Here is a 23715-nt window from a genome sequence, read left to right as displayed (position 1 = left end):
CTTCTGTTTTTTTTTTCCATTAGGCCTAAACTGATTTTTAACATATTATTTTCTTCAGTAATTTTTTTGTATTTCTTTCACCAAACTATTGATTTGGTTTTTGTGATTTTTCTGCATTGCTCTCATTTCTCCTCCCAATTTTTCTTCCACCTCTCTTAATTGCTTTTCAAAGTCTTTTTTGAGCTCATCCATAGTCTGAGCCCATTTTCTATTTCTCTTGAAGGTTTTGGATATGGAAGCTTCACTTTTGTCATCATCTGAGTATGTGTTTTGATCTTCCATGGGACTAAAGTAATTCTCAATGGTCAGATTCTTTTTCTGTTGTTTACTCATTTCCTCAGCCCAAGACTAATTTACAGCACTTCCAAGGCTTTGGGGGTTTTTGGGGGGACACCCCACTGGGACTTTTATTCCTCCAAGGTCTGATGCTCTCTTGCCTGTGCTTTGATATGTAGATGGACCACTGCACTTACCTCTGCCCTGGAGCTGTAAGGAGGAGTCCTGCTTGGCTATCTTAGTATGGAAACCCAAACTGCAGCCTGGATCTGAGTGTGAGCAAAGTCCTACCCCAAAGGAGAGCAGAGAAATTTCTGCAATCTTCCCTGACTTCCTTACCATCTGTGGGCTGTACTCTGGGGGTGCAGATTGCTTCCTCCAGATTCTCACTGCAGGTTCTGTAGGGTGCTCCCTCACTTCACACTCATTCTGGTCTAGCAGAATTCTCTCCCTGCCCTTTCAAGCTCTTCTGGGGTTGTGCTGTGACTGGGGTTTTTTCCAACTCCTGGTCCTGGTGAAACACACCTTTCTCACGGAACTTCTAAGTTATCTTGGACTGGGAAGATGTATTACTCAGTCTTTCTGTGGATTCTGTCCCTCTTAATTTTTGCTAGAATCATAATTTGTTGGCTTTTGGAGTTTTGGGGGGAAGGAGTTCCTGGGAAATGCTGCCTTCATGCCACCATCTTGGCTCTAACCCCCCTCCCCCATTGTGACCACTCTTAAAGGATATTATTTACTGATGTTATCAGATTTTACTCAGCAGGGTCACTCAAGTCAAATAAATTATAGGTCTTGGTGGCAGAATCAAGATAGAAGAACAAGATTAAGCATTTTTTGCCTAGCTCTCCTAAACATGCCTCCTCTAAAACAATCATGAAAACATTCCAAATTAAATTCTGATCAGGAAAGTCAACAAGAAGTCACATTGGGTTATTTTTCTAGCCCAGAGGAACTTAGAAAGACAGAGATCTCTGTGGGCACTAGAGTGGGAGCTGACTGGGAGTACACTGCAATGTATAAGACAGTATAAGACTGGCAACTTTCTAGTGCCAAGGGACAGAACAGAAACCAAGACACAAACAGTCAAAAAGAAAGAATTCAAGTACTGTGGATCCACAGTCAAGTTCTCTCAAAATTTAGCAGCTATCACCATAAAGGAACAGAGGACTTTGAATTCCTGAAGGTAGAGAATCTAGGATTATAGCTAAGAATAATCTATTCAGCAAGACTGAGTTTAAACCTACAGGGGGAAGTAGACATTTAATAGCATAGAGGACTATTCCTGATGAAAAGACTAGAACTGAATAGAAAAATCTTGTATTTAAACATAGGACTCAAGAGAAGCATAAGAAAAGATAAAAATGAGTGAGAATTCATAAGGGATTGTTAGGTTAAATTGTTTACATATTACATGGTGAGATGATAGATGTAACCCCTCAGGATTTTATAATAACTAAGGGTCTTAGAGTCAAATTAGGCAAAGAGCATGGGTATGATTCTATTATGTTTATATGTTTTCAAAAGAAGAATGCAAAGGTGGGGAAGAAGAATGTTTTGGGAGAGGGAAATGGAGAGGAAGAATAAAGGAAATTATCTCACCTAAATAGACCATGCATTCAATGAAAGGGTATTGGGGAAGGTAGTAGACAATCAGTGAACCTTACTCATATCTGAAATAGTTCAAGGAGGGAATACTATACATACACACAGTTGGGCACAGAAATTCATCTTATCCAACAGGGTTAAGAGAAAACAGGGAGGAAGAATAAGAGAGAGAGGAGAGGGTAGGTTAAGGAAGCAATGATTAGAAGCAAAACAGACTCTTAAAGATGAGACAGGGTTAAAAAAATGATGTGTATAATAGAATAAGATGGAGGGAAATATAGAGTTAGAAATAATAACTGTATATATGAATGAGACAAACTCACTTATAAAATATAGGTGGCTAGCAGAATGGAAGAGAAGCCAGAATCCAACAAAATATTGTTTACAAGAATTATACTTCAAAAAAACAGATATATGTAAAGTCATATTATGCAACAATTGAAGTAAAAAAGACAGGGGTGGCAATTATGATCTTAGGGAAATCAAAATAAAAAAGAATAAATTAAAAGATATAATCAGGAAAACTACACTTTACCAAGGATTAGCATAGAAAGGAATTAATATCAGTGCTGATCATATATGCACCAAATGGCATAGCATTTAAATTCTCAAAGGAAAAGATAAATAAGGAGGAAATAATACAACTGAAATAGTGGAAGAATCTTAATTTATTCCTTTCAAATCTAGATAAATCTAACTATAAAATAAGGAAAAAATTAAGGAGAGGAATAGAATCTTACAAAAATTATATATGATAAATATCTGGATGATATTGAATGAGAATAGAAAGGTGTATACTCTCACCTGTACATAGTAGTTCACAAAAATTGACCATGTATCAGAGCATAAAACTTCACAAACAAATATAGAAAGGCAGAAATATATTTAATGTTTCTTGTTGACTACAGTCAATAGGGAAGCAAAATTATTGTGAATTGCTGATGATATGATAGTATGATAGTATGTATATTTATATGCTATGAAGGGGAGACCTGTATGAATTGATTTAGAGTGAAATGAGCAGAACTAGGAGAACAATTTACATTGAATATTATAAAAATATTCAACTGTGTAAGAATTAGCAACTGATTAACATAATGACCATTCACAATTTCATAATACTCAATGAATTCAGGGTGTAATTTGAAACAAATTTCATACCATTTCTTCTTCTTGCTCCTCATTTCCCCAGTACATGACTTTTTTGAATATTATATATATATATATTTATAATGGGTTTTGTTTTTCTTGCTTTATCGATGGATAAAGGGAGGGAGAGAAAGTGGAACTGAAAATAAAAGCAAATTAAAAAAACAGGTCAACATAAGGATTACATACACAAATAATTGTTTCAGCTAGAACATAAATGTGTTATGAACATACACATAAATGTATGTGAAGATTCAGAGAAGGGATGGTGCACTTTGTTCTTGAAGGGATCAGGGAGTAAAGTGTATTAGATCTGTGTCTTGAAGAATGTGGAGCACTTGGTTAATCAGAGATTGGAGAAAACCAGATACAGAAAACCAGAGACAATGAATGAGTAAAGGAGAGGTGGGAAATATTCAGATAACACAAGCCAGAAGAACCAGCTAACCGCTAAAAAGATCTTAATTGGCTAAAATATTAGATTAAATCTAATAATATAAAGTTCAATAAAAAGAAATGCAAAACTACGATGGGTTCAGAAAGTAAATGGCAAAAGTACAAGACAATGATAGATAGCAGTCTTCCTGAAAAAAAAAATGGTCTGGTGGTTTTAGTGGATTGTAAGCTCAGTGTGATATGGCAGCCTAATGAGATGTTAGATTGTATTATGAAAGGCATATGCAGAATGATAGCTCTGTTGTACCTTGCTCTGATCAGACCCTATCCATAGTGTTGCATTCATTCTAGAGAGCCACATTTTAGAAGGAAAAGACAAATTGGGATGCATTCAGAAGAGCATAACCTCAATGTGGAAGAAATGAAGACTATGCTATTTAAAGATAAATTGAAGGCGGTGCACCTGAGTGGTGTAGTGGATAGAGCACTGGCCCTGGAGGACCTGAGTTCAAAACTGGCCTCAGACACTTAATAATTACCTAGTTGTATGACTTTGGGCAAGTCACTTAACCCCATTGCTCTGCAAAAACTAAAAAAAAAATCCCCAAAAGATAAGTTGAAGGAACAGAAGTGTCTAATCTGGAGAAGAAAATACCATCTAGTCTAATTGTCTGATTTGGTTTGTGGTATTGATAATAGCTATCTTCAAGTATTTGAAGACACATTATTTGGAAGAGTATAGCATAAAATCTGGCATCTAGTAAGCTTAATAATTGTTTTAATTGGGAGACATTTAGTATGATTTCATAGGCCAGAACTCGGAATAATGGGTTGAAGTTGCAGAGTAGTTTTAAGATAGATATATAGAAAAGGTTCCTAACATTTAGAGCAGGTTAAAATGGAGTGAACTGATCTTCACTAAGGGTCTTTCTGGCAGAGGGTTGATGATTGCTAGTCAGTGATCCTGTAGAGGGAATTCTCAGTTACCAGTTGACCTGGATGATGTGTCTAATTCTGAGATTTTGTGATTGTGAGTAGGATGGATGATAGACATGGAAACTGAGGAGTCTGGAGTTTATTTGGAAGTCCATAGGGAGATATTGAAGCTGCTGAACTACCCTTTAGGAGAAATATACTAAAAACTTGCACTGATGAATTGGAGAAGTTAGGGACTGGAGCCAGGCAAATCATTACAGAGACTATTTGAATGGTCCATGTGGGGAAAAAAATGAACCCTGGTCTGGGGTGGAGGATAGGGGAGTAGAGAAAGGGTCTGCAGTACCCTAGTTTTCTTATAGCATCACTGGATGCTTGAACCTAGAAAGCGCCTGAGGCTAGTTCTGTACCACTTCTTAAGTGAATGAAGATCTGAGTTTGAATTTAGCCTCAGACTCTACCTGCATGATGCTAGGAAAGTCCCTTAACCTCTGTTTGCCTCTGTTTCTTCATCTGTAGAAGGAGGATAATGGCAGTAACTTCCTCATAGAGTTGTGAGGATCCATTTTGTAAAGTGCTTGTCATTGGGTCTGGAACATAGTAAGTGCTAAATGAATGCTTATTCATCTTCCTTTACCACTGGAATTAGTTTGTAATTACATTTTGCATTTTCTTTTTACTTATATATGAGTTAGTCATTATATGGGTACTTGATCTTCCCTGCCTACTTCCTTTCCATTTCTTCTCTGCCATTTTTGTATTTATATTCCCCAGTCTCTGGAATAATGTCTGGCCCATGGTAGGTGCTTAAGAATTGACTCTTGATTGATTGACTGTTCTTTTCACTTTGTAAATAGGGAAGAGATAGAAATAGGGATGAGATTTGTGATTTCATTGGAATTAGGGATTAACAGATGAGAAAAATCCTTTTACAATAGAGGTCAGCAACTTCTCTGAAAAGTATAATCTTGGAGAATTTTATGTAGATTCATTTTCAAACTTTTTGGTCTCAAGATTCCTTTATACTCCTGAAAATTATTGAGGACACCCTCCCAAATAGCTTTTATTTATGTGAATTATATCCAGAGGCATGCTGGAACCAGATCAAATCGGATTGCTGGAGCCAATTGCTAAAAACAATTTTCAAACTTTTTGGTCTCAGGATCCCTTTATACTTCTGAAAATTATTGAAGACCCTCCCAAATAGCCTTTGTTTATGTGAAGTATATCCAGAGGTATGCTGGAGTTAGTTCAAATTGGCTTGCTGGAACCAATTGTTAAATTTTCAGTGTGAGCATTTACATTTCAGAAATCAGTAAAGTTTTAGATTGGGGCTTGATTTACTATTTTACTGTACTGACATTCATGAAATAATAAAGGATTCTGTGGGGAAAGGTTGCCATTGAGTTGGGTAGCTTTTCTAAGGGAGGATTTATGGATATCACAGAAAAGAACTAGGCAAGATGATGAGGTCATGATTATTGGTCTCCATACCAGTAAAGGAGGGACCTATATTAATGAGATCACAGATCCATTCAAGGTCACAAGTGATTTTCAAAAGTTTCCTTTATTTAAAAAATGGGGTTGGTTGATTCTCTATATCAACTTCCACTCCTATGAAACAGAATTTGATTTACAAAAGTCAGAATTTTGTCCAGGGATGCATACGGACAGATATAGCTGAACCTCTGGGGTATGTGGAATGGAGTCTAGGGAGAGAGAGGAGAGGAGAGAAGCAAAGATTACTGAATGGCATCAGCTCTGGTTTTGGATTGAAATTGATGGTGGACAGTGGCTACTCTACTTAAGGAGTCATGGTCATTTTTTTTTGCTTGTCTGTGTTGATCAAGCTAACATGGATGTCAGCACTTGTGGACCAGTGAAAAGTGCACAAAGTGTAGAATCATAAGACCTCAGGGCAAATACTGACTCTGTCATTTCCTAGCTGTAGAAAGTTTTTCTGATTTGCTATGGCTGAAAATATTCATTACTTGGAGGTAAACCTCTGAGGATGAACATCTCCACAGTTAGTGAGGCTGCTCCTAGAAAGATGGACAAACAGCCCATCATTGGGCTGGGACTCCAGGGCATCCTAGCTTGGATAAGACCTGCCAGTAATGAAACTCTATTGGTTTGGCCTTCAAGCACCCAGGTTCACCTCTACACCACAGTGACCCATCAAAGGAGGAATTGAGCAAAAGGCTTTTTTTTTTTAATTTTTGGAAACAGGACAGGAGAGCGGAAAGGAGGGTAATGGGTTTAATGGATTTTGTGGATTGGCTTGATCCCAGTGGAGGGAAGTAAGAGCAATGAGTGGAAAGTACAGAGAGGCAGATTTTGGCTAGATAGAAGGAAAAACTTCCTAACCGTTGTCCCAAAGTGGAATGTGTTGCCTTGAGGGACATAGTGGTTTCCTCTTCATCGGGGATTTTTCAATCAGAGTTGAGTAAGCACTTGGTCAAAGCTCTTAGTGGATTAATGCAAGGAGTGCCAGAATTGGAATTAGGAAGATCTGAGTTCAAATTTCACCTTCTCTCTGCTTCAGTTTCCTTATTTCAAAAGCTCTCTATCACCTGCCTCAAGGATTATCATATGAAGGAAGAGTTAGATTCATTCTGTTAAGAATGAAATAATGGGGCAGCTAGGTGGCACAGTGGATAGAGCACTGGCCTTGGCATCAGGAGTGCCTAGGTTCAAATCCGACCTCAGCCACTTAATAATTACCTAGCCGTGTGGCCTTGGGCAATCCACTTAACCCCACTGCCTTCAAAAATCTAAAAAAAAAAAAAGAATGGAATAATGAAATCAGGACTTGGTTCAATGGGTGGAAGTTGAAAGGCAAAATTCAGTTCAAGGTAAGCAAAACTTCCTTAAAGCCAAAGATGTTTCAAAATGAAATGAGCTCCCTTAGCAGGGAATGAGCATTCTGTCACTGAAAGTTTGCAAACAGAGAAGACATTGTCAAGGGAATTTCCAGCCAAGTATGGGTTGAACTCAATGGGACAGGAATCATGGGATCAAAAGTCAGAGGCTCATAGGATCATGGATTCAGGGAGGGGTTGTTAAAGGTCATCTTGACCAACCATCTCCTTTACAGATAAGGGAACTGAGTCCCAGAAAAGTGAATTATTCAAGGTCACAGAATTAAGAAGTAAGAAAGACAGAATGTGGAAAGTGCTTCCCGAGGGTTGATTTACACCCTCTAACTCTAAGGTCATTTTAGTTTTCCAAGAGGGTGTAAAGTGACCCAACAGTGACTCTGGCCCAAAGACCTCTGACAAGATCAGGGCAACAACAATAATAGTAGCTAGCATTTATATAAAACTTGAAGATTTATGGAACTTTTGGCAAATGTTATCTCTTTTAATCCCCACAATTGCCTTGGAAAGTAGGTTCTCTTATTATCCCCATTTTACAGATAAGGAAACCAAGGCAGACTAGTGACTTGCCCAGAGTCACACAGCTAGTCAGTATCTGAGATGGAATTTGAACTCTGCACTGTAGCTGCTAGAGAACCCTAGTTAGTCTGCATTTGCAATACTTTAGCAGTCAGAAACAACTGAGCTTAGCAACTGGTTAGCAAGTATAGGGATAGGGGCTAGACCTGTGATATCATCACTATAAAGAACTTTCAGATGAGGACACTCTCTACCAATGCACGTAGGTACCTTCCTTATAAGAAGTGAAATGACTTGACCAAGGCCACACAGCTAGTATGTGTCATAGACTGGGACTTGATTGAGATCTTGCTAGCTTTGAAGATGGCTCTTGCTTATATGCCACATTTTCTCTTTAGAAAGAATACTTCAGTTTCAAATGGAAGCTCCTGCATGGCCCTTGTCTTTGCTGGTCTTGGTCCCAGCAGCTACATTTAAGATAAACTCTTCTCTAGCCTCATTCTATCCTGCTCCTTTTCCTTGTCTCTCCAACACAGGTCAATGAGATAGAGTCTCCCTCACAAGAGAACATCATGTTCCAAGGTCTCTCTCTCTCTCTCTCTCTCTCTCTCTCTCTGTCTCTCTGTCTCTATCTGTCTCTCTGTCTCTCTCTGTCTCTCTGCCTCTCTCTGTCTCTCTCTCTCTTTGTCTCTCTCTCTCTTTCTGTCTGTCTGTCTGTCTCTCTCTCCCCTCAGCTCCTCCCTTCCACCATTTGCAGCTCAAGAGAGCTGAAGTTAACAAAAGCTGATGGGAGGGTATCTTTTGCATTGCTTGCCACAGGGACAAAAATTACTAGTTATCACTCTGATATTTCTTGCTGACCTTATGCAAAACAATGTGGAATCATGGTAAGATTCCTAGATTTAGAGTCAGAGAACCCAGGTCCAAATCTGAAGTTTTCCACTTACCTCCTGTGTGACTTTGGACAAGTCACTCAAATCTTAGTCTCTACTGTGAAATGAGGGAGTTGGGTCAGATGATGGCCAACATCCCTTTCAATTCCAAATCCTGGGATCTTATTTGAACTACAGCTAAGCATGCAAGCATTCACTGATGCGAGTCTCCCCTGACGGAACTTATTGCCTTACATTGACAGGTCACTGGAGCCGGAGGAATAGAGGAGGATCATTTCAGACATTCCAGTTGGAGCAGCTGAGTTCTTGGCCAACCTAGGAAACGACCATTTACTAATCCTTTGTGTTGGCCCCAGGTTGGCCTCTTTCCTCCTTCTGCTCTCCAGGGCCTGTGTACACCAAACCCTTCTTGTCCCAGGGCTGGCTGCTTCATAAGATCAAGGGAGATAAGGTCAAGTGGTTCAGAGATAATGAGTAAGGGGAAGGAAGGTCATCTTAGTTTTCCAAGTGATCATCACATTCAATCTCTGTAGGCAAATTACTGTCTGGACTCCTGTAGGGGAGATGTAGCTTCCCTGGTTGGGCTGGATTTTGCCTTTTTGCTTATAAATTCTTGGACAGGCTACTTCTCTTCCCAGCAAGCTGGGCCCAGGGGCCTAGGGTGGGGGTGGGGTGACTCATTGCTGTGAGAGAGGTCCGGACTGCTGAGGCACTCATCATCTTTCTGGTAGCCATCCAATAATAACCTTCCCTGAGCCTCCCTTTGAGGACTCCCCAGAGCCAAAGGCCCAGGATGACCCACGGGCCATGACTCAAACATCCCTGGGTTGGGCCAACAGCCCCAAGGATTTCTTATGAAACACCAGGGGACTGGATCCCTGATTTTGAACCTCCTTTTCTCAGAATTGTTGGCTTCATCAATAACATCAGAAACATAGTAGCCTCAAAAATAACTGAGAACTTGCAAGCAGGAGATTTGGATTCGAATTCTGACCCTGGTAATTAGCAGTTGTGTATCCCCAGTCAAATTCCTCTCCCTCTCTGGGCCTCGGTCTCCTCCTTTGTAAAATTAGAATAATTGTATTTTAGTTGATATGATTAAGAGCTGGAAAAAGCCTTAGAGATCATCATGATACAGTGGAAAGAATGCTAGACTTGGAATCATAGGACTTGGGTTCAAATGATGGTAGTACTACTTTTTATTGTTACCTATTATTATTATTACCTTTATCTATCTGTCTGTCTGTTACTCCCCATATATATGTATATATACATACATGTATATATACATATATATGTATGTATATATATTATCTACCTACTATTTATCTCTATCTGTCCATCCATCTCTCTCTCTCTCTCTCTCTCTCTCTCATTTCTGATCTCAGTTTCCTCATCTGTGTAAAGTGGTAAGATTGGACAAATAACTTTTAAGATCCCTATAATCTAGACAAAGGAACTCATTTTATATTTAAGAAAACAATTTAGGGACAAAGTATTAATCTTAATGATAGATATCATTGCTATTAATGACAATAATAATAATGATAATAATAATGTGCAGTAGTTAGAGTGCTGGGTCTAGAGTCAGGAAGACCCAAGTTCCAATTTAGCTTCAGGTGCATACTAATTGTGTGACCCTGGGCAAGTCACTTAATCTCTGTTTGCTTGGGTTTCCACAGCTGTAAAATGATAATAATGATAATGATAATAATAATGATAATAGCACTTACCTTCCAGGATTGTTGGGAGGCTCATGAGAGAATATTTTCCAAGTACCTAATGTCTGGTGCTCCATAAATGCTAGCTACTACTATTATAATTATTATTATCATTATTATTTAGCTAGCATTTGTAGATCATGTTAAGGTTTGCAAAGTACTTTACAAATATTATCTCATTTGATCCTTAGAGCAACTCTGGGAGAGAGGTGCTACTATTCACCCCATTTTATAGAAGGGAAACTTGGAACAAATAGAGGTTAAGTGACTTACCCAGGATCACACAACCTGTAAGTGTCTGAGGTGAGATTTAAGACTCCCAAAGGTCACATTCTGTAGTGAAAAAAGAACTCCCTTTGAAATCAGGATCCAGGTTTGGGTTTTCTCCAACCATTTCCTGGGACAGAAACTCAGCCCCTGGGGGAATTTGCCCTTTAAGGCTGGCTCACACCAGGCCAAGTTGGGGCTGGACTGGGGTCTACATGCACAAGGTCATAAACACCTCAGCTCTGATTTGAGTTAAGCTGTGTCAGAGTGATTCCCTTCCTTGTGTCTTAGTCAATTTTTCCTCTGTAAAGAGATTTTATAAACATGACATGATGCCCAAGAGTGAAAGAATGATTACTTTGACTCCTAGGAGGATGGGAGGGCCAAGAGTGAGGAGGCTATGCCAGTCCACACAGCTGAGCCATCAGTTTCAGGGATGGACTGAACTGGGGGAAATGGAGAGGTTTAATGAGCAGGATGATGCTTGGAGAAAGGGAGTGATCACACCCTCCTTAAATGTGAATCTTACCTTGAGGGGTGAGATTTAGACAGCCAGCTCTTTAAGGCTATCTCCCATGGGCACAGTGGAGAATAAGGTGAGGTCTAGCAGCATGTGGCAGTAAACAGGCCATTTTGGCTTCAGGTTCTGCTGGGTCTGAGTAACTTCTTTCTGACTGTCTTTCCTGGCAGGGGGTAGAAGAGAGGATATTTATAAACAAGACAGCATCAGGACAGATGTCTTGGGGAGTCTGTTCTGAGCAGGCAGGGCCATCTGGGCAATGACAGGTCTGACGTATCAGACTAGAGGCTAGAGAGGGACGTACTTTGAGATGAATTCATCTATTTGTTTCAGAGTCTCTGGCAAAGGGAATGTCTGTTTGGTGAGCACAGTTCCAAATAACAACACCCTATCTGCTAGTTTTACCACTGAGATTCGAACCTCTTTCAGAATTCAACAGAGAAATTTTTTCAAGGCATCTGTAGCCATGAAAGATATAAGTATTTGAGGTTGAAGAGGGAGGGCATCAGGAAAACTATTTGTGCTCAAAACTTCTCTCAATGTTGAAATATTTATATCTTTGACTTTAATCATTCTCTAGAAAACCTATTGGCTAGACAGTTACTCTGAAAAAGATCTTGGGGTCTTAATGGACTGAAAGCTCAAGATGAGTCAGTAGTATGACATGACCATCAACAAAAACTAAAGTGATCTGAGTGCATTAAGACAGTAATAGGATCTAGAACAAAAAAATATTATAGTCCTGTTAGACTATAGTATAGCTCCTCTTTTTGTGGTGGCAAAGAATTAGAAATTAAGGGGATTGTTCATCATTTGGAGAATAGCTGAACAAGTTTTGGTATATGGTTATAAGGGAGTACTATTTTGCTATAAGAAATGATGAGGGGATAGTTTCAGAAAAAAATTGCAAGATTTTTATGAACTGAGGCAAAGTGATGTGAGAAGAACCAAGAGATCATTATGTACAGAAAGAATAATATTGTAATGATGATCAATTGTGAAAGACTTGGCTACTCTAGTCAATATGATGATTCAAGACAATTACAAATAACTCATGATGAAAAAATGCTATCCACTTCCAGAGAGAACTCTCTAGTCAGAGCACATTTTGGATACTGTGTTCAGTTTCAGGGTACATTTTAAAAAGGATTTCAATCAGGTAGAGAATGTCCAGAGAAAGGCAACCAGGATGGAGAAAGACCTCAAGGCATCATGTGAGGATTAGTAATAAGAACACAGAGTTCAACCAAAATAAAGAGAAGACTTTGGGGTAAACATAAAAACTGCCTTCAAGTATTTAAAGGACCATCATGTATCATGTGGAAGAGTGCTATGACTTGTTCTTCTAGGATCCAGACCCAGAATTAGGAAAAGAAGAAAGTTAGCAAGAAATAGACTTAAAGTCTTGATTATAGGAAAAAAAAATCCTAACAAGATAACAGAATTATCTGAAAGTGCAATGGGTCACCTGAGGAGATAGTGACTGGGATGCCCCTCCCTTCAGGAGAAATGGAGGGGAAGGGAATGGACATTCATATAGCATCTATTGGGGGTACCAAGAATTGACAAAACATTTTTTATGATTCATTTAAGTATTTAAGTATTCTTCTCTCTCTCTCTCTCTCTCTCTCTCTCTCTCTCTCTCTCTCTCTCTCTCTCTCTCTCTCTCTCTCTCTTTAGATTTTTGCAAGGCAAATGGAGTTAAGTGGCTTGCCCAAGGCCACACAGCTAGGTAATTATTAAGTGTCTGAGGTCGGATTTGAACCCAGGTACTCCTGACTCCAGGGCCTGTGCTATTCTTATCTCTTTTAATTTTGATTTTCAAATTGTTTTCTTCTCTCCCACTCCTATATTTCCTGAGAGGGTAATGTAAAATCATGCAAAATATTTCCATGTTAAATGTATCATAAAAAAGAAAGCAAAAAATAAAAAGCTAGAAAATTATACTACACTTTTTACTCAGAGTTCATCAGTGCTCTCTCTGGAGGTAGATAGCATTTTTTCATCATGAGTTAACTGGATTTGTCTTGGATCATCATATTGATTAGAGTAGCCAAGTTTTTCACAATTGATCATCATTACTATATTATTCTTACTGTGCACAATGGTTCTTCTGTTCTCATATCACTTTGCCTCAGTTCATAAATGTTGTTGTTTTTTTTCCCCTGCAATAATAGCACAGTGGTATTTCATCACAATCATATGCCACAACATGTTCAACATTCTCTAAATGATGAACATCCCCTCAATGTCTAATTCTTTGCCAAAACAAAATATTTGGGGGTATACAGGTTCTTTTCCTCTTTTAAAAAAAATCTCTCTGGAATATAAATCTACCAGGGGTATTGCATCAAAGGGTATGCAGTTTTATACTGCTTTGGATATAGTCTCAAATTGTTCTCCAGAATGATTGGATTGGACCAGTTCACAATGTTACCAACAGTTTATTAAATGTACCTATTTTTCCTCCACCCTTTTAGCACTTGTCATTTCTGAAAAGTGTGAGGTGATACCTCAGAGTTGTTTTAATTTATATTTCTCTAATCAATAGTGATTTTGAGCATTTTTCATCTGCCAGATTTTTCTGGAAACTGCCTGCTCATTTCTTGACCATTTATCAATTTGAGAATGACTCTTTTTATAAATCTTTTATATTTGAGAAATGAGACTTTTATCAGGAAAAACTTGATGTAAGATTTTTTGATAGTTCTCCATTATCTATGTACCTTTCACAGAATATAGTTTTATTTTCTTAGTTTTATTTTGACTTTTATTTTGTTTGAGATCATGATTGCTATTCCTGGTTGTTGTTGTTTTAGTTCAGCTGAAGTGTTAAGTGTGAAGATTCTGTTCCAGCCCTTTATTTTAGCTGTGTGTTTTTCGTTTCAAGTATGCCTCTTGTAAATATATTATTGAATTCTGACTTCTAATCTATTCTACTATCCACTTACATTTTTTGAGAAAACTCATTCGACTCACATTCAGTTATGGTTACTAACTGTGTTCCCCTCTATCCTATTTTTTTTTTCTGTTTGTTCTCTCTCTTTTGACCTTGTTCCTCCTAAAAAGTTTGTTTTGCTTCTGACCACTGCTTCCTCAAATCTGTCCTTTTATTCCCCAATTGGATAAAACAGATACCTATATGTGTATTTATATTATTTCCTCTTTGAACCAATTCCAATGAGAGACAGAGTGATAATGTATTCAAAAAAACATGGAAAGATTTACATGAACTGATGCAATTGAAGTGAGTAGAGCCAGGAGAACATTTACACAGTAACAGCAGTATTATATGATGATAACTGTAAATGACTTAGCTATTCTCAGCAGTACAATGATTTTAGACAATTTCAAAGGACTTATGATGAAAAATGTTATCTATTGCCAGAGAAAGAACTGAGAGATTCTGAATGTTGATCAAAGCATATATAAAAAATACAACTTTCTTTTTCTTTTATTTTCTTGGAGGTGGGGAGGTCTGTGCTTTTTTCTCCCAATGTGACTGATTTAAGATATATTTTATATAACTGCACATATATAACCTATATAAAATTGTTTATCTTTTCAATGCAGGTGAAAAAGAAGAAAGAATTAGAAACTCAAAATTTTGAAAAAGAAATGGAAAAAAATTACATGTAATTGGAAAACAACTAAAAGAAAAAAATGGGGGCAGCTAGGTGGTGCAATGGCTAAAACACTGGCCCTGGAGTCAGGAGTACCTGGGTTCAAATCCGGTCTTAGACATTTAATAATTACCTAGCTGTGTGGCCTTGGGCAAGCCACTTAACCCCATCTGCCTTGCAAAAAAAAAAACCTAAAAGAAAAAAATGCAAAAAAAAGAAAATTTCCCCCATTTTATTTCTCTCTTTGATCTTCTTCCATTGCAACCTTCTTCCTCACCCCTTCCTTTTTTTTTGAGATCATCGAATTACATGCCCTCTGCCTATGTAGACTCCTACTAACTACTCTAATAATGATGAAGTTTTTGGAAATCACACATATCATTTTCATAAAAAGGAATTTAATCTATTAAATCTATTGCATATCTTATGATTATTCTTTTTTTACCTTTCTGTGCTTCTCTTGAGTTTTGTATTTGAATGTCAAATATTCTATTCACTTCTGGTTTTTCTTCAGAAATGCTTAAAAGTTCGGTTTCATTAAATGTTAGTTTCCCCCTCTGAAGGATTATACTCAGTTTTGATTATTGGTTATAATCCTAGCTCTTTTAACTTCTGGAATATCATATTTGAAGCTCTTTGCTTATTATGTCTCCTTGATCTGTTCTCCAGGTCAGTTGTTTTTCCAATGAGATATTTCATATTTTCTTTTCTTTTCTTCTTTTGACTTTGTTTTATTGTTTCTTGATTCTTGTGGAGTCATTAGCTTCCATTTGCTCAGTTCTCATTTTATGAAATTATTTTCTTTTTCCTTTTTTCAAAAATTTCTTTTTATTTATTTAAGGCAATGTGATTAAGTGACCTGCCCAAGGTCTTACAGCTAGGCAATTACCAAGTGTCTGAGGTCAGATTAGAACTCAGGTCCTCTAGACTCCAGGGCCAGTGCCTACTCACTGCACCACCTAACTGCCCCTAGGGAATTATTTTCTTGAGTGTACTCTTGTACCTCTTTTTCTATTTGACCAATTCTGCTTTTTTTTTCCCCAGAAGTTCTTTTCTTCACTCAATTCATGCAAAGCAAATTGAGCAGAACCAGGAGAACACTGTACAGGAACAGCAATATTGTAACAATAATCAACTATGAAAATCTTAGGTACTGTGGTCAGTACAGTGAATCCAGTCCATTCTGAAGGATACATGATGAAAAATGCTATCCACCTCCAGCGAAAGAGCTCAGTATAGATTGAAGTATAATTTTTTCATTTTCTTTATTTTTCTTGCTTTTTTTTACAACATGGCTAATATAGAAATATATTTTGCATAATTTACATGTAATATTGATTTCATTTTGCTTGCTTTCTCAATTGGTGGGGGAGGGACTTGAAGGAGAGAGAATTCTGAATTCAATTAAAAAACTAAAAACTAAATAAATAATGAATGGTTTCATTTAAGTTCATAATTTTGTTTTTGCTTTTTTGTTTTTTACAAGGCAATGGGGTTAAGCGACTTGCCCAAGGTCACACAGCTAGGTAATTATTAAGTGTCTGAGGTTGGATTTGAACTTAGGTCATCTATCCACTACACCATCTAGCTACCCCCTAAGTTCAAAATTAATATTAAAACAATTATGTTTCACAGAGTGAAACCTAGTTCCTAAACTGAAGAACTACAGTTGTGACCATCAGCATTAGTTCATTTTTTTCCCTTCAACTATTTGTCATCATGGAAGAAAATTGAGTTTATAGCCTTATTAATCCAACTGACCTTCCTGTTGCCTTGGGAAGTCAAACACATTAATCACTTCTAAGTAGTCATTGGAATGAAGACAACATAGAAAAATCCATTCCTGTAACACAACATAACAAACATTTGGAATATTGTTAGTTTATTTAATTTCTTTAAGAGTGAACTTAGTATTTTTTTAGACAACTAGCTCACCAAATTTTGTTATAACACATTTGAAAATAGAAATCTTCTATACTAACCTCTGTAATAGTAATATCAAAAATGACAAGGAGTAAAAAATTCAAATTTCCTTTGTCTTGGGCTAGCTATACATAGTGCTACTTCAGTATTTTGTTGTCATAGTTGGGGCATTTGTCATTGTTCATTTCTCTTTTAAAGTAAAGCTTTTAAAATTATAAATTTATTTTCTTTTTTTTTTCAGTCACATTTTTGAATGGCCACAAAATTGGGTATGGACTAGAATTTTAGACTCTTGAATAGCTCACTCTCTTGGACTTTCAAAACTCCAAGGTTTGAACTTGCAAAACTCTCCTTATGACTTCTGTAACTTAAAACAAAAGGACAAATTCTGAGACAGGCAAAGAGCTAAGATTGTCCTTGAAGGAGAAATGACTGGAGGCTTTTCTTCTCACATCATTGTCTATTCCTGAGCACCATCAACAAAGAGTCAAATGAAGAGAGAAGGTCTAATCCAGAGAGAGGGCCAAAGATGACAACACCTTTGAAAGGGTTCCCAGTTCTAGTTCTGACTGCAGCCAATCAAATAAGCTGATGCCCACCACGCCTGCAAACCAGAATCAGTCTACACATACTACAAAGTCTCTCCAAGGTGCTTCTATTACATGTCATCATGACTCTTCCAGAAGCAGCTTCCCAGCCTTTTCCATGTAGAGTTATATGCACAGTACTTTGAACCCTATGTTTCAAGCACTATTGACTATTATTATCATTGCTATAGGATTGATATTTTTTCAATGAATGAATAAACAAATGAAGGTGACTTGAACCCTCTAATACATGCATTCAAGTGTAATCATTTGTCTATTTGCTTGCCTTCCATCTCTGCCCTTGCCTTTCCCATTCTCTCTTACCCTAACCCCCCCAATATATGGGTTCTTGCTTTCCCCTTTTGGGGTTCACTGGCTTGTTCCAGTAGTCCATAACTACTCCAGTCAAATATATCTTTCACCAGGAATTATCAGCCCAATCCCTACAACACTGTTATTACTCCATGAGATTGGCACAGGGACCCATTGTACCTTCGAATCTCAGGTGGCTGGGCACAGTCAAGTCAAGCCAAGTCAACAAGCATTTATTTAAGAGTCTATCATGTGCTAAGCTTTCAGGATACAAAGAAAAAGGCAAAGACAACCCAATCCTTACTATCAAAGAGTCCACAGGCTAATGGGGGAAATAGTGGGCAAACAGCTATGTACAGGTTAAATTGTGGAAAATCAAAGGAAGAAAGGATGAGGACATCTGATTCCATTTATTGCCTTAATATTTATTCAGTCCCACTTTCTCTCAATGAAGGTTCTTTTGAGGGAGCACTACTAACTTTGGAGGAGACACATCCAGAAGCTCAAGATGAGGCATCAGATTATTCCAAGATGTAAACCTTCCACCCACCCTTCATAAACACTTGCACACATACATTATCTCATGCTTCTGTAGCTTACCCATATAATTATGTCATCAACTAATCCATCTTCCCTACTTCTAGAGTACAAATCATTCCAAATCCCACCACACTAATACCCTCTTTTCTCTGTGTACTTCATCTTTGACTTTTAAATTTTGTCAACCCAAGGGTTGGTTTTAGCCACCCTCACATCAGTATTTACCAATATCAGAAGGGTGTCTTGACTTTTTCTTGTAGTCTGTTTTCTGGGATAGTGGGGTGGGGGTTCTTCAATCACTATAAGCATCTGTGTGTCTCTTTCAACTCAAGGATGCAGCTGCTACCTCTTCAGTGTCTGTGAGTATTCTGGGCTCTGTGTGGCTTATGGAGGTCTGGATCTCTTGGGTATTTTCTCTTTTTCTTTGTATTTGATTATGCAGCCACTCTTCAAAGAAATAATGTGGCAGAACAGAGAGAATGCTGGGCTTGAAAATAGAAGGAGAGAGGTTCCAATTCTGTCTCAAAGACAGGGATCAAAAGGAGGATTAAAGAAGAGATTGGATCATACCTTTTGTGAATGGGACACTGACAATGCAAAACTACTCAACTTTTATTTATTTCTGTCCTCTCCACAAAGGAAAATGATCTTTTGACTGAGGAATAGAAGAAATGTAGTTAAGAGGGAACTGGAACCCAAGAGAAGGGAAGTGATTTTTAAGGATGAAGCAACTGACTGCCTTTAGTGTTGTTCAAATAATCAGACTCATGCGATTGACTTCTTGGGATACTGAGGAACCTCTCTGAGGAATGTTCAATCTTTGGAGGAATCAAGGGGGCATAGTGAAAAGTGTGCTGGGACTGGAGTCAGGAAGACCTGAGTTCAAATGTAGCCTCAGACACTTACTAGCTGTGTGACTATGGGTAAGTCATTTCACCCTACTTGCCTCAGTTTTCTCAATTGTAAAACAGGACAATAACTTTCTAAGGTGGTTGTGAAGATCAAATGAGATTATATTTGTAAAATATTTAGCACAGTATACAGGAGATACTTAATAAATGCCCTAAGATTAGGGGCAGTTAGATGATGGCATGAATAGAGAACTGACTCTGGAATCAGGAGGACCTAAATTCAATCCAGGCTCAGACACGTGATATTTATTAGTTGTGTGACCTTGGACAAGTCCTTTGACCCCACTGCCCCATCAAAAAAAGTAAGGGAGAGAGAGAAAGATCATGGTTAGTGCTATGGACTGAAGCTTGGCAGATGTTGTTCAAGTTTTCTCCAAGGGGAAGAGAATGAAACATGATTTAAACTGCCATATAGAGATTCCTGGCAAAATTCTAAAATGTTATTAAAAAGATAATTTGAAGATATTTAGAAAGGAAAAAGCAATCATGTGTTCATCAAAAAGGTATCTAGATTTTAGTAAAGCATTTAACAAAGTATTTGATGATAACCTTGTGAACAGGATGGATATATATGGGCTTAATAATATTTTTTTTAAGTTTTTGCAAGGCAAATGGGGTTAAGTGGCTTGCCCAAGGCCACACAGCTAGGTCATTATTAAGTGTCTGAGGTTGGATTTGAACTCAGGTACTCCTGACTCCAGGGCTGGTGCTTTATCCACTGCGCCACCTAGCTGGCCCTGAATAATATTTTTAGTGGATTTGGAACTGGTTAAATAACCAGATTCAAAGAATTGAGATTAATGCCTTGATATCTGCTCAGAGCAGGAATAAGTAAACTATGTTCCATGGATCAAATCCAGTCAGTTGCCTGTTTTTGTGTGACCTTGGAGTGAAGAATTTTTCTTTTTAACATTTCAGAATGTTGTCAACCCTTCACTTAGAAAGATGCCTCTAGTAGAGTACTCTAGGAATCTGTTAGCTCTCTTGCAGGTCATGGCATCATCTTCCTGATATCATGGTCCTTTTCGAGAACAAAAGACAAACAACCAAATTCAGTTCTGACCAACATTTTTTCAGTGACAAAGTTATAGTTGGTATAAAGATCAGTATCTTAAGAAAAATCTTGACAGCTAGAAAAATGGACCCAATTGAATGAGGTGAAATTGAACATTGGGTTAATGTTTAAATTAGGTTAATGCCTTTGTTTCTATTTTTTGCTGCCAGGGCTCTCAGAGATAAGTTTGAGAAGTTGGAAGTGTCTTTCTAATGTTAGAAACAAATTCTCATTGTATATGTTTTCCTAACATTGATTGACTGTTAAAATCTCCCCAATTTAAATTGTCAGTGATTACCTAATGTCAGGTAACCCATTGATATCTCCTAAATAACATTTAGCCGGCTAACAATTAGTTTTTTATAAAATATTTACTAAGAAAATATAGTGAGGACAGAAGTGCAGAAGTGCAAACACATCACCCCCAAACTGGGCATAGTCTGTCCTCTACATATTCATATATGGATATGGATATGTTTTGCATATATATATATATAATATATACATATTATGATGTCGTTATATTCACACTTAGTGCCTAATTAAAAATTAAAAGTTTTTCTCATCACTCTTCAGTAAGCCACCAGGAAATAGACACTTTACCTGAGTAGCTTTGAATCAGGATAGGAAAGGGATCCATCATCTCCATCACACCTTTACAGAAGCAGGCTCACTAGACCTTCATCTAGTTCCTGGGAGAGGGGACTCAGATTTAAAGTAGTGGCTGTTAACATTCCTCCCACCAAGAGCACTTCTCAGTGTGACCCAGTTGAGGGATGAGCTGCTCTCTTGGTTTCAGGTTAGGATATATCTGTTGCTGGGTCAATCTACTGCTCTGCTGAGGTAAGTAGGTTGCTCTTCTGTGCTGATTTTTTTCTAGGCTCAACTCTTGTAGCTACTAGAAGACTCTGTTATGGATTCTAGTTGCCACAACTCTGGTCTCTGTGACTTTCTTTTTTCTTTTTTTTTTAGTTTTTTTTTTTTGCAAGGCAAATGGGGTTAAGTGGCTTGCCCAAGGCCACACAGCTAGGTAATTATTAAGTGTCTGGAGACCGGATTTGAACCCAGGTACTCTTGACTCCAGGGCTGGTGCTTTATCCACTGCGCCACCTACTCTGTTTTGACTTTCAAAGTTCACAAGGTCATAATCTAGTCATCTGTCTCTGAAACTTCCTTTAGGATCAGGAAAGAATGGCCACGACAAAGACAGAAGAAATGGAAGCAACCATCCATTCATGGCCACGTGGTAACCTGGATGGAGAGATGAGTAACCTGCATCAAGGTGCAGACTATAAACCCCAAACTGCTGCCATGTCAGCCTTGCTTCCCCTCTGGAGGTTGTATGTGGTCTAATCCATATTTGACCAAGAATCCCTTTTTATGACAAGCAAAATAATTCTTGCTTTTATTGCCATAGTTTTTTCTTTTAGTAATTTATTTGCATTCACTCAGCAGCTAATTAAAAGTCTTCTCATCACTAAGCCAACAAGAAACAGTTACTGAATATCTGAGCATATTATGAAATGGGAAGAAAAGAAGATCCTAGGTCTTTCATCACAAATTGTTGTTTGTCCTTTGTTCTCAAAAAGGACCATGATATCAGGAAGATGATGCCATGACATGCAAGAGAATTGGGTTTAAGTGAGACAGGGCCATGCAAAGTCACCAGTCTCACTTTCTCCTCTGGAGTCATCTGGAACCAGTGGCCAAATATGGATCAGGGTGATTGGAGATAGCCCAATGCAGTAGAAGATCTTGCCCTTTTTTAAGTTAGGGCCTTGATCAGGTCTCCATATGTGTGTGAGGTAACTCCCATTCAGTGTTTAAAGATGGATAAGAAATGAGGCAAAGAATGGTTTCCTTTTCATAATCACACCTTTATAGAAGCAGGCTCACCAAACCTCCATGTAGATACCTACAAACTCTCTGAGCACTGGGCCATCATTGGCCTGTCTTCCCTGTTACAATAGAGGGATAATGTCAAGAAGGGACAGTCTGACTAACTACCCTTTTCCCCAGTTGGATCATACCTGGAACATTATGTTCAGTTCTGGCATCAAATTTTAAGAAGGATTTTGGCCACCTGGAGTGCATCCAAAGACTTAGAAACCAGAAGACTTAAGAAGGACATCATCACTGTCTTCAAAGATTTCGATGAGAGATGTATTTGAATGGCTGCAGTAAGGAAGAGGTGAACACAGAAGGTAGAATCAGAAGCAATGGGGGGGGGGGGGAGGGAATTCCAAAAAGGGGCAGATAGAGACTATAAGTAAGGGAAAACTTTCTAAGACTTAGCACAGTCCAAAAATGGGACTGGCTATCTTGGGAGGCAGCAATATCTGATACTTAGATTCTTTATAATATCCATTTGAAATATTTATAGGTTTTAGAGAACCTTAAAGATTTTCAAAGTGCTTTATAAACATTGCATTTAATTTCTTTTTTTGAAGCATATAGATATTTTTTATTTTTTTATTTTTTAATGCTTTTTTATTCTCATTTCATACAAATTTTTTTTACATTAATAAAATATACTTGTTTACAAGTAAACAGAATACCCCTCCCCCCATGAATATAGATAGACTTGCTTGGGCGAAAAAGTAAAGGGGAGAGAAAAAAATTAAAATTAAAAAAAATTATAGTAATAATTGTAGGTATGGCTAGGTGGCACAATGTATGAAGCACCAGCCCTGGAGCCACGAGCACCCGAGTCCATATCCAACCTCGTAAACCCAATAATCACCCAGCCATGTGATATGCAAGCCACTCGATCCCCACTGCCCTGCAAAAACCAAAAAGAAGAAAGAAAAAATAAAGACCCAAAATAAAATAAAATAGTAATAATAGTAGGGGTGGCTGGGTGGCAGACAGAGCATTGGCCCTTGAGCCAGGAGCACCTGGGTCCGAATCCGGCCTCAGACACCCAAAGATCATTCTGCTATGTGGCTCCAGGCAGGCCACCCAGCCCCACTTGCCCTGCACCCTCCCCCCAAATAATAATAACAAAAAATGTGCTTCAGTCTTTGTTCCAACACCATCAACTCTGTCGTGAGTGGATCACATTCTTTATGATAAATCCATCACAAAAGTTACTTCCATATTTTTCCAACGTTGCTATTGCTGATTGCAACTCCCTCCTTTCTTATTTCTTCACTACCATGTACTCTATTTTCTCTCTCCTTTCACTCTGACTCTGCTGTAGGGTTGCTGAGTGGCGCAGCAGACAGATCCCTGGTCCTGGGGCCAAGAAGCCCTGAGCCCCCATACCACCCCTTAGGCCCAGAATCCACCCATGGTCCTGGGCAGGCCATCCAATCCCAGCCCCTTGCAAGAAGTAAAAAAGAAAATGTGTTATATCTGAACACTGTCCCCCCCATGGTCCATCCTCTCCTCCTTTACTCACATCCCCACCCCTTCCCCCTGCTCCCCCCCTCCTTCTTACTCCAGATGTCTATACCCCATTGAGTATATTTGCTGTTTCCTCTCCTAGCCATCTTTGATGAGAGCAAAGGTTCCCTCATTCCCCCTTGCCTCCACCCTTCCATATCATTGCAATAGCTCATTGTAATAAAAAAAAAATCTTATTATGTGAAATATCTTG

General features: G+C 38.2%; 1 long non-coding RNA gene across 1 annotated transcript in view; it reads left to right on the top strand.

The window, feature by feature from the left end:
* LOC141516432 (uncharacterized) overlaps positions 1-17544 on the top strand; it is a 41561-nt gene extending 24017 nt beyond the window's left edge. The window contains exon 2 of the long non-coding RNA XR_012476703.1: positions 16952-17544. This is a non-coding gene — a long non-coding RNA (uncharacterized LOC141516432). The remainder of the gene's footprint in view (positions 1-16951) is intronic.
* The last annotated feature ends 6171 nt before the right edge of the window (positions 17545-23715 follow it).

This window comes from Macrotis lagotis, chromosome 3, assembly GCF_037893015.1.
Source record: "Macrotis lagotis isolate mMagLag1 chromosome 3, bilby.v1.9.chrom.fasta, whole genome shotgun sequence".
NCBI lineage: Eukaryota > Metazoa > Chordata > Mammalia > Peramelemorphia > Peramelidae > Macrotis > Macrotis lagotis.
Note: the sequence above shows the minus strand (reverse complement) of the source record. Positions and strands in the feature narration are given on the sequence as shown.